The sequence below is a fragment of the Ornithorhynchus anatinus genome, chromosome 5 (genome assembly GCF_004115215.2).
Source record: "Ornithorhynchus anatinus isolate Pmale09 chromosome 5, mOrnAna1.pri.v4, whole genome shotgun sequence".
In the NCBI taxonomy this organism is placed as follows: Eukaryota; Metazoa; Chordata; class Mammalia; order Monotremata; family Ornithorhynchidae; genus Ornithorhynchus; species Ornithorhynchus anatinus.
In genome coordinates this window covers 37,396,235-37,405,042 of record NC_041732.1, presented here as the reverse complement: position 1 = coordinate 37,405,042, position 8,808 = coordinate 37,396,235, and the positions used below count along the sequence as shown (strand labels likewise).

The window sequence follows — 8,808 nt, the reverse complement described above, 5'->3', positions numbered from 1 at the left end:
CCCATATGGGGCTCAGAGTCTTAAGCCCCATTATATAGATCAGGTAACTGAGGCACAGATAAGTTAAGTGACTTCTTTACAGGACCACATAGCAGACATGTGGCCAAGCTGGGATTAGAACCCATGTCCTCTGACTCCCAGGCCCATGCTTTTTCCACTAGGTCACTCTTTGGTCTCATGAATGCCTTTTGATTGGGCAGCCTGGCAAGAGGGTCAATCCATAAAAAGGATCCTGGAGGTACAGGCAGCCTGTGTGGTCTGCATACTAAGGGCAGGGCAGGCAGGGGACACCGAGAACTGATGTAGCTGTATGGATGAGAAGGAGGCCAGACCTTTTAATTGCTCATGCCTCTCAGCCCTTAAGAAGGTTCGGAGTTCAGCCTGCTTCACTGACTGCTTATTAATTAATTAATTAATTAATTAATTAATTCATATTTATTGAGCACTTACGTGTTCAGAGCACTGTACTAAGCTCTTGGGAAACTACAATACATCAGTAAACAGACACATTCCCTGCCCAACACTCTGAGTGCGTCAGATCCATGAATGTGAGAACAAGCCAGGGTCTTTGGTCTGGACTCTGAATTTAGTAAAGATTTGAGATTTTACTCTTAGACTGTGTCTCTTCTGATAATTTTTTTTAAGTTATTAAGTGTTTACTATGTGCCAGGCACTGTACTAAATACTGATGTAAATACAAGCTAATCAGGTTGGATCCAGTCAATGTCTTACATGGGGCTCATAGTCTTGCAGATAAGGTAATTGAGGAACAGATAAGTGTCTTGCCCAAAATTACAAGGCAGAGAAGTGATGGAGCTGGGATTAAAGCCTAGGTTCTTCTGACTCCCATGCCTGTGCTCCATCCACTAGGCACACTGCTTGCATTTGCTCCACTTCTTAGTACAATGCTTGGCATATAGTTAATCCTTTAACAAATATGACAGTTATTATTTATTTATTATTAGTTAAGTTCCTATGGAATCTTAAAGTTCTGAAGGTGGAGCCCGGGGAAAGGGCAGGGTCTTGTTTTATACTGTTGAGTCGTCCCAGACCCATAACGACTCCATGGATGCATCTCTCCCAGAACGCCCCACCTCCATCTGCATCATTCTGGTAGTGTATCCACTGATTTTTCTTGTTAAAATACGGAAGTCGTTTACCATTGCCATTTGCATGCAGTAAACTTGAGTCTCCGCCCTTGACTCTCTCCCATGCTGCTGCCTAGTATAGATGAGTTTTGACTTGTAGCAGATTGCCTTCCACTTGCTAGCTACTGCCCAAGCTAGGAATGGAATGGGTATGCCTCTGCTTGACTCTCCCTCTCATAGTCAAAACTGGCAGAGTATGGAAACTCTCCAGGTGTGATCCTGAGAGGGGAGGGGCAGGACAGGGAATCTCATAAATGTATTAAAACATAGAAGCTTTGGGAATGACCTTAATTATGCTTTACTGCATTGACATTTCCAAGGAAAGTTATTCAATGAACTGATTTTAAAGAAGTCAGTTCAGGCAAAACTCTCACTATGGCCTATGATGGGGAGAAGCTGGAAATGTCTTCGAAGGATTCGTTGATTCTTCAGAAGCAGCTAAATACCTACTCCTTTCAAATCAATTTATATGGCCTATCTGTTGTTTTACTGGGTAAAAATGATTTCAAACTGCCAATGCAGGGGATAATAAGCCAATGACACTGCTTATCCTGGGGATCAATAGTTCTGTTGTGGTAAACATCCTGGGAAATCAATGATCACATAAGCGTGTGATGTCACAGACTCACTTTTTTCATATCTTTGTAATGAAAATACCATTTTAATGAGAGGAATGGTCAGCCCCATCCTTGTGTTCCCTTTCATTCCCAGAGACCGCCTACCCTGAGAGGTAAAGATTCCAGGAAAGCTAAAAGCGATATTAACTCTGGTTTTTTTGACTTGTTACATTAAGCCAATGGGATCATGCTAATTGCAGACTCTATACTGTTACAAATATAAATTTACCCCAGAAGTTTGCTCACCCTGACTACTAAGTCTACAACACTTCGGAGGGAATTCCTTTTCATTTCATTTTGCCACTAAGTTAAAGCGGCATAGTGGATAGAGCATGGGCCCGGGAGTCAGAAGGTCATGGGTTCTAATCCTGGCTCTGCCACCTGTCTGCTCTGTGACCTTGGGCAGGTAACTTCACTTCTCTGGGCTTCAGTTCCCCTGTCTTTGAAATGGGGATTAAGACTATGAGCCCTATGTGGGACAGAGAATGTGTCCAATCCGATATCTTGTACCTACCCCAGCCCCTAGAATAGTGCCTGGTGTATAGTAAGTGCTTAAAAGTACCATAATTATTATTGTTGTTATTATTATTACTTCAAAACGTTTGTATTGTATTCTTACAAGCCCTTAATAATAAAATAATAATTATGGTACTTGTTAAGCATATACTAAGCACTACCCCAAGCACTAGGGTATATACAAATTAATCAGGGTGGAGACAGTCCCTGTCTCATATGGGGCTCACATTCTTATCCCTATTTTACAGATGAGGTAATTGAGGCACAGAGAAGTTGTGACTTGCCCAAGGTCACACAGCAGATATGTGGTGGAGCTGGGAATAGAAACCAGGTCCTTCTGACTCCTAGGCCCATGCTCTATCCACTAAGCAACACTGCTTCTCACACAATCAAACAGTGGTATTTACTGAGCACTTACTATGTACAGAGCACTGTACTAAGGACATGGGAGAGTACAAAGCAACAGAGTTGATAGACATGTTCCCTGTCCACAGTGAGCTTGCAGTACAGAGGGACAGCACAGTAAGCACTTAATAAATACCACTGATTGATTGATTTAGAGAAAGGTTGGAGTTAGATTCAGACCAACGTGCCTCAGAGACATGAATGTGTGAGGTTCAGTGATATCCTAGCTGAGCACATTGCTATGAGTACCACACTAGACTGTAAACTCCTGGTGGGCAGGGATTGTGCCTACCAGTGCTATTGTATTCTCCCAAGAGCTTAGTCCAGTGCTCTGTAAATGCTCAATAAATGTCACTGATATGATTGATGGGTGGGACTGGGGGCATTATGGTCAGGGAAATAAATTTATTAATGGTATTTATTGAGCACCTTCTGTGTGCAGAGCACTATTCTAAGTGCTAAGTGCTTGGGAGAGCATAACAGAGTTTTTAGGCACTTTTCCTGCCACAGTGAGCTTGCAGTCTAGATGGGGAAACGGGCATTAATATAAGTAGATAATTTATAATATACAAACATAAGGATACAAGGTAGCCCAGAAGGGAACTCTGCTATGTTTACTACGAATGAAACAAAAGTAGTGATTTTTTTGACAGCCTGGTACAGCAGGGCCTTTTTGGATAGAAGGAAGTGGATTCAGGACCTTTGATTCCCAAGTCACAGTCCCAGATGCAGGTCAGTGAAGGGAGAACTCTCCTTTCACTACAGCAGTTTTTTTTAATGGTATATGTTAAGCACTTACTTCATCCCAGGTACTGTACTAAGAGCTGGGGTAGAAACAAGATAGGTTGGACATAGTTCATGTCCCACATGGGACTCACAGCATTAATCCCTACTTACAGAAGATTAACTGAGGAACAGAGAAGATAAGTGACATGCCCAAGATCACACAGCAGACAAGTGGCTCTGCTGTACCCAACAGCACCTATTTCCATCCATTTACCTGGTCAGTCTTCAGCATAAACTGTTATTCATCCAGCAGTATTTATTGAGCACTAAAGTTCAAAGTCAGGCACTAAAAGCTCTGGGAAACAATATACAGATGAGGATTAGACATGGCCTCTGCTCCCCTGTAATTCTCCAACCCCTATATGAAGCATGTCTGGAGCTCCAGCAAAGCTTACACATCAGGGCACTCAAAAGGAGTTGCCAGAACTAATATTTGTGCCTGGGCCTCTTGTTGGGCCTGAGTGAATCACAGTCTACTGTAGGTTGGACTTAGCAAGGCCGGACGGAGAGAACATAGAAGGAGGTGATTCATACTCATCAAGGAGCCGTAATGATAAGAGAGTGACTATTTCTTAATAGTATTTAAGTGCTTAATATGTGTCAAGTCCTGTTCTAAGTGATGGGGTAGATACAAGTGAATTAGGTTGGACACAGTCCCTGTCTCTCAAGGGGCTTGTAGTCTAAGTAGGAGGGAGAACAGGAGAACTGAGGCACAGGGAAGTTAAGCTACTTGCCCAAGGTCCCACAGCAAGCAATTGGCAGAGCTGGAATTAGACCCCACGTCCTCTGACTCCCAGACCTGTGCTCATGATCGCGTCTGGTTGTCCGGAGTCACCGGGATGAAGGGGCCAGGGCCACTGGTCAGGTTGAATGGGGTGGTTTGGTCTATTTATCTTGATGATGTCTTGTTTTTGTTTTGTTCTGTTTTGCTTTGCTGTCTGTCTCCCCCGTTTAGACTGTGAGCCCATCACTGGGCAGGGATTGTCTCTATCTGTTGTAGAATTGTACTTTCCAAGTGCTTAGTACTATGCTCTGCACATAGTAAGCATTCAATAAATACTACCGAATGAATGAATAGGCCTCGTTGCTTCTCGTTTTAGGGATCATAGATCCTGGGCTCAGGCAGGAGGTCCTAGACCAGTGGGGTGACACTCCTTATTTAGGGTTTGGGGAAATCTGACCCCTTGAAAAATGCATCTAATAGGCAGGGGATGATAATAACTGTGGTATTAGTTAAGCACTTACTACGTGATGAGCACTGTTCTAAGCCCTGGAGATCATTAAGAGCTGCTGAATGGTATGCAGCGATGAACACGTTCAAAGATATCGAAGCACCGAAGAAAGGCACGAGGAGGGCAAAGCTTCCTAAGGGCCTGCTGGCAGACATACAATCCACAGCGAAATTGCCAGCCGGTTTGGGATGAGCCCCGACCTGAAACCAGAGAGGTTATTTGTCTGGTTTTATATTGAATGGTCCATTTTTCAGCAGGTCTATCCCCTCTCCAGTACTTTTAATTTTTAACGCTCAGCTTCTCTCTGTTGGCATTTATTAAGCACCTACATGATGCCACCTACAGTATCAGAGACTCTGAAACTCTGTTCTGAACACATTCTGGTAGAAAAAAAGGCCCTGAATTTCCCTTTTAACCAGTACTCTCCCCACCTTCTCAGCTTCATATTCTAATTCCCGGACAAGAAGAGCAGCCAAGAATCTGGGGCTAGTGTTTCCTGAAGTGCTTATTTGATAGATTTGGAAAAATACAACCCCCACAGTAAAGAGGGTTAGGCAGGAAGAAGGGGGAAGAGCTGGGATGGCCAGATTAATGAAATGAACAGATAGTTTAAAAAATCTCATTTTAGTCCACAGTTGCAATTCTCTCCCTTCTCCAAACCACTTAGTAGGCCTGCTAATGGGAGGCAGCATTGACTGATTTGTGTTTCAGCTCCTTTCCCTCCTCTGCCTAGCCTCGTTGATAAAGACATGGAAAGATGGACCCAAGGAAGTCATATGTAGACTGCAAACAGCCTGCATAGATGGCCCACCAAATCAACTTCTCCATTTCTTAAAATAATCCACCTGGGTAAAATTAGTTCCTCATCACTTGGTGGAAGGTAGCAGATAGAAGTGAGATGAAGCTTATGAGCTGAGACTTGGTGAGGCAACAGGGAGAGATGATTGATGCAACTCCCCAGAGAGACTGTAAGCTCACTATGGGCAGGGGAACGTGCCTGCCAACTTTACTGTTCTCTTCCAAGCATTAGTACAGTGCTCTGCACACAGTAAGAGCTCAACAAATACAATTGATTGATTTCTAAATTCCATTTCAGACTCCTCATTTTTGAGGTCATCTTCCTTCTCCATGGGACCCTTGTGGAACTCCACCTGCCGGGTTTCATGATGTCATTTAATGGTATTTGTTGAGTGATGGGCATCAAAGATGACCCAAACCCATAACATGATTTGTCTGTTGACACTTCAGGACTGATTCTTCTTTTGAAAATTAACCCATCCTTGTTCAGGATCAGTTTTTGGGATGAAAGTTTAATTCAAATCTGCATCTTGGGTATGTTTGACCGCCACTAAAGAGTTCAGTGACGTTGTTTAGACCTGTGGTGCGGACGGTGATGCTTGGCTTTCAGGAGGGTTTGCCAGATGCAGGTTAATTCAAAACCTTATTTCTTTCAGCTAATTGTCAGTCCTTGGCTCTATGCTGATTCTGAGAAGCAAATCCTAATCATCTCCATGCATGGGGTGTGTGCTTCAAGAGCACAGTCATCAGTGCATAGGAGCTTCTGGATGAGTTATTCAGAGATTTTCACTAATGTTGAGTTGAAAGAATTTTCCAGAGAATTGGATTTATTTTCTGACACCAGTTTCCAGATTTCTGGTTGCATGCTTAAGCCTGGCTATGTAGAAAAGAATGAACAAAACTTGACCCAATATATAGAATCCACTCCAGTGATTAGTACAGTGCTTGGCACATAGTAAGCGCTTAACTAATACCACAATTATTACTTATTATTATTATTATAGCCCTGTTTTATTTCACTGGAGATGGGAAGAGGAACATCAGTCAATCCACCAGTGGTATTTATTGAGCACTTATGTGCAGAGCACTGTACTGCACATGTGGGAGAGTATAATACAGTGGAAGTGGTAAGCAAAGTTCCTTCAGTTCTGATGCACCCATCTATATCTTTGTGGCCTAAGTTGAGGATTTGATATACTTATCAGCACAGATGAACTTTTTCAAAGTTGCTAGAGTTCCAGTCTTCTGCTAATGTCAAATGCTTTCGAAAGTTCTTCAAATGCTGTAGGTGGGTCTTGAAGTTGTTTCTTAGACTTCTGTAGCTGATGGGCAAGAAAAAAACATGTCTCCTTGAGGGCCAGGATCGTGTCTACCAAATCCATATTGTATTCTCCCAGGTGCTTTAAACAATGATTGAAATGCTGTCCATTGCACCCTGCTTGGTTTGAATACACAGTGAGATTTGTGGGAGGACATGGTAAATGATGCTATCTGATGATTGGTCCACATCTCTCTAGACTGTGAGCTTGTCACTAGACTGTGAACTCATTATTGGTAGGGACTGTATCTGTTTGTTGCTGTACTGTCCCAAGCTCCTAGAACAGTGCTTTGCACATAGTAAGTGCTCAATGAATATGACTGAATGAATGAATGAGGACTAGACTATATCTGTGAGCCCCGTGTGGGACAGAGACTGCATCTAACCCCATTTGCTTGTATCTACCCCAATACAGTGTCCAGCACATAGGAAGCACTTAACAAATACCATCATAATCATTATTATTATAAGCTTGTGTAGGCAGGGGATATGTCTGTTTATTGTTGTTTTGTACTTTCCTAAGTGCTTAGGTCAGTGCTCTGCACAGTAAACTCTCAATAAATACGACAGAATGAATGATTGAGGACTCTGACTAGAGACTAGAAAGATAATTAGATCAGACGCATTCCCTGTCCCACATGGGACTCAAGGTCTAAATAGGAGGGAGAACAGGTATTGGATCCCCATTTTACAGATGAGGGAACTAAGGCACAGAGAAGTAAAGTGACTTGCCCAAGCTTACACAGCAGGTGAGTGGCAGAGCCAGAATTAGAACGCAGGACTTCTGATTTCAGGCCTGTGCTCTTTCCTCTGGAATTAGAACCCGGGTTCACTGATTCCCAGGCCCATGCTCTTTCCTCTGGGCCAGGCTGCTTCTCATAGTATTCCCTCAGTGCTCCAGATGTTGAGAAAAACTCTGTGCAGGCATATGAGTGGATATCTCCTCTCTGCTTGCGGTTCTCAGCAGGTAAGCCATCATATATCCCGGGGCTTTGCTGTTCTTCATGGCTCTCACTGTGGTGGTGACTTCATTAAGTGCTGGCATGAAAACCTCGTTTCCACATGTTGGCAGGTAAACTAATTCTTCCTAAAGCATCATCTTAAATGACGGAAGCTATGTTAAAGTGATTGTTGAAGTTCATTTACCAACTTGTGAGATTCACCCCTGTCTTTGATGAGGGTGTGCCATCTTCACTCTTCAGTAATGCTGTGGTAGTGTGAATGGGTCCATATACTCATCAGGGGTACACTTATGTAGGAGAAAAAGGAGAAGCAAGGGACCTGGATAATCCGCCTTTATTCAATCAAATGTTTATTGGGGGTCACAGTGCTTGAAGAGCTTTTATCTTTCTGCAGTTACCTTGGCTAACTCATAATAATTGTGCTATTTGTTAAGTGCTCACTCTGTGTCAAGCACTGTGCCAAGAGCAGGGGTAGGTAGATACAATATTATCAGGTCAGACAGAGGCCACACATGGGGCTTACAGTATAAATAAGTGGGAGAACAGGCATTGAATTCCCATTTTACAACTCTGGAAGCTGTGGACCAAAGAGGTTAAGTGACTTGCCCATAGTCACAGAGCAGGGACGTTGGTAGAGCCAGGATTAGAACCCAGGTTCTCTGACATCCAGGTCTATAATCTTTCCACCCACCTCTCAGGGTCACACCTGGAGAGTTTCCAGTAGTCTACCAGTCTCAACTACTGGAGGGAGAGTCAAGCAGAGGCATGTCCATTCCATTCCTAGCATGGGCAGTGGCTAGCGAGTGGGAGGCAATCTGCTACAAGTCAAAACTCACCTGTGCTGGGCAGCAGCGGCATGGGAGAGAGTTGAGGGTGGAGACTCAGGTTTACTGCGCGGAAGGAGGCAATGGTGAACTGCTTCCGTATTTTTACCAAGAAAATTCTCTGGATACACTAACAGAATGATTGCAGAGGGAGGTGGGGTGTTCTGGGAGAGATGTGTCCATGGTGTCACTATGGGTTGGA

The 8,808-nt window shown here is 43.5% G+C and overlaps 2 non-coding genes across 2 annotated transcripts; one reads left to right on the top strand and one right to left on the bottom strand.

Annotated features, from left to right (window-relative positions):
* Positions 1–1,240: 1,240 nt before the first annotated feature.
* On the bottom strand, positions 1,241–1,377 carry LOC114812691. Its single transcript, XR_003760342.1, has one exon. It is a non-coding gene; the product is annotated as a small nucleolar RNA SNORA7 (small nucleolar RNA).
* A 7,093-nt stretch (positions 1,378–8,470) lies between these two features.
* LOC114812602 lies at positions 8,471–8,608 on the top strand. The gene has a single exon (XR_003760253.1). It is a non-coding gene; the product is annotated as a small nucleolar RNA SNORA7 (small nucleolar RNA).
* Positions 8,609–8,808: the final 200 nt, after the last annotated feature.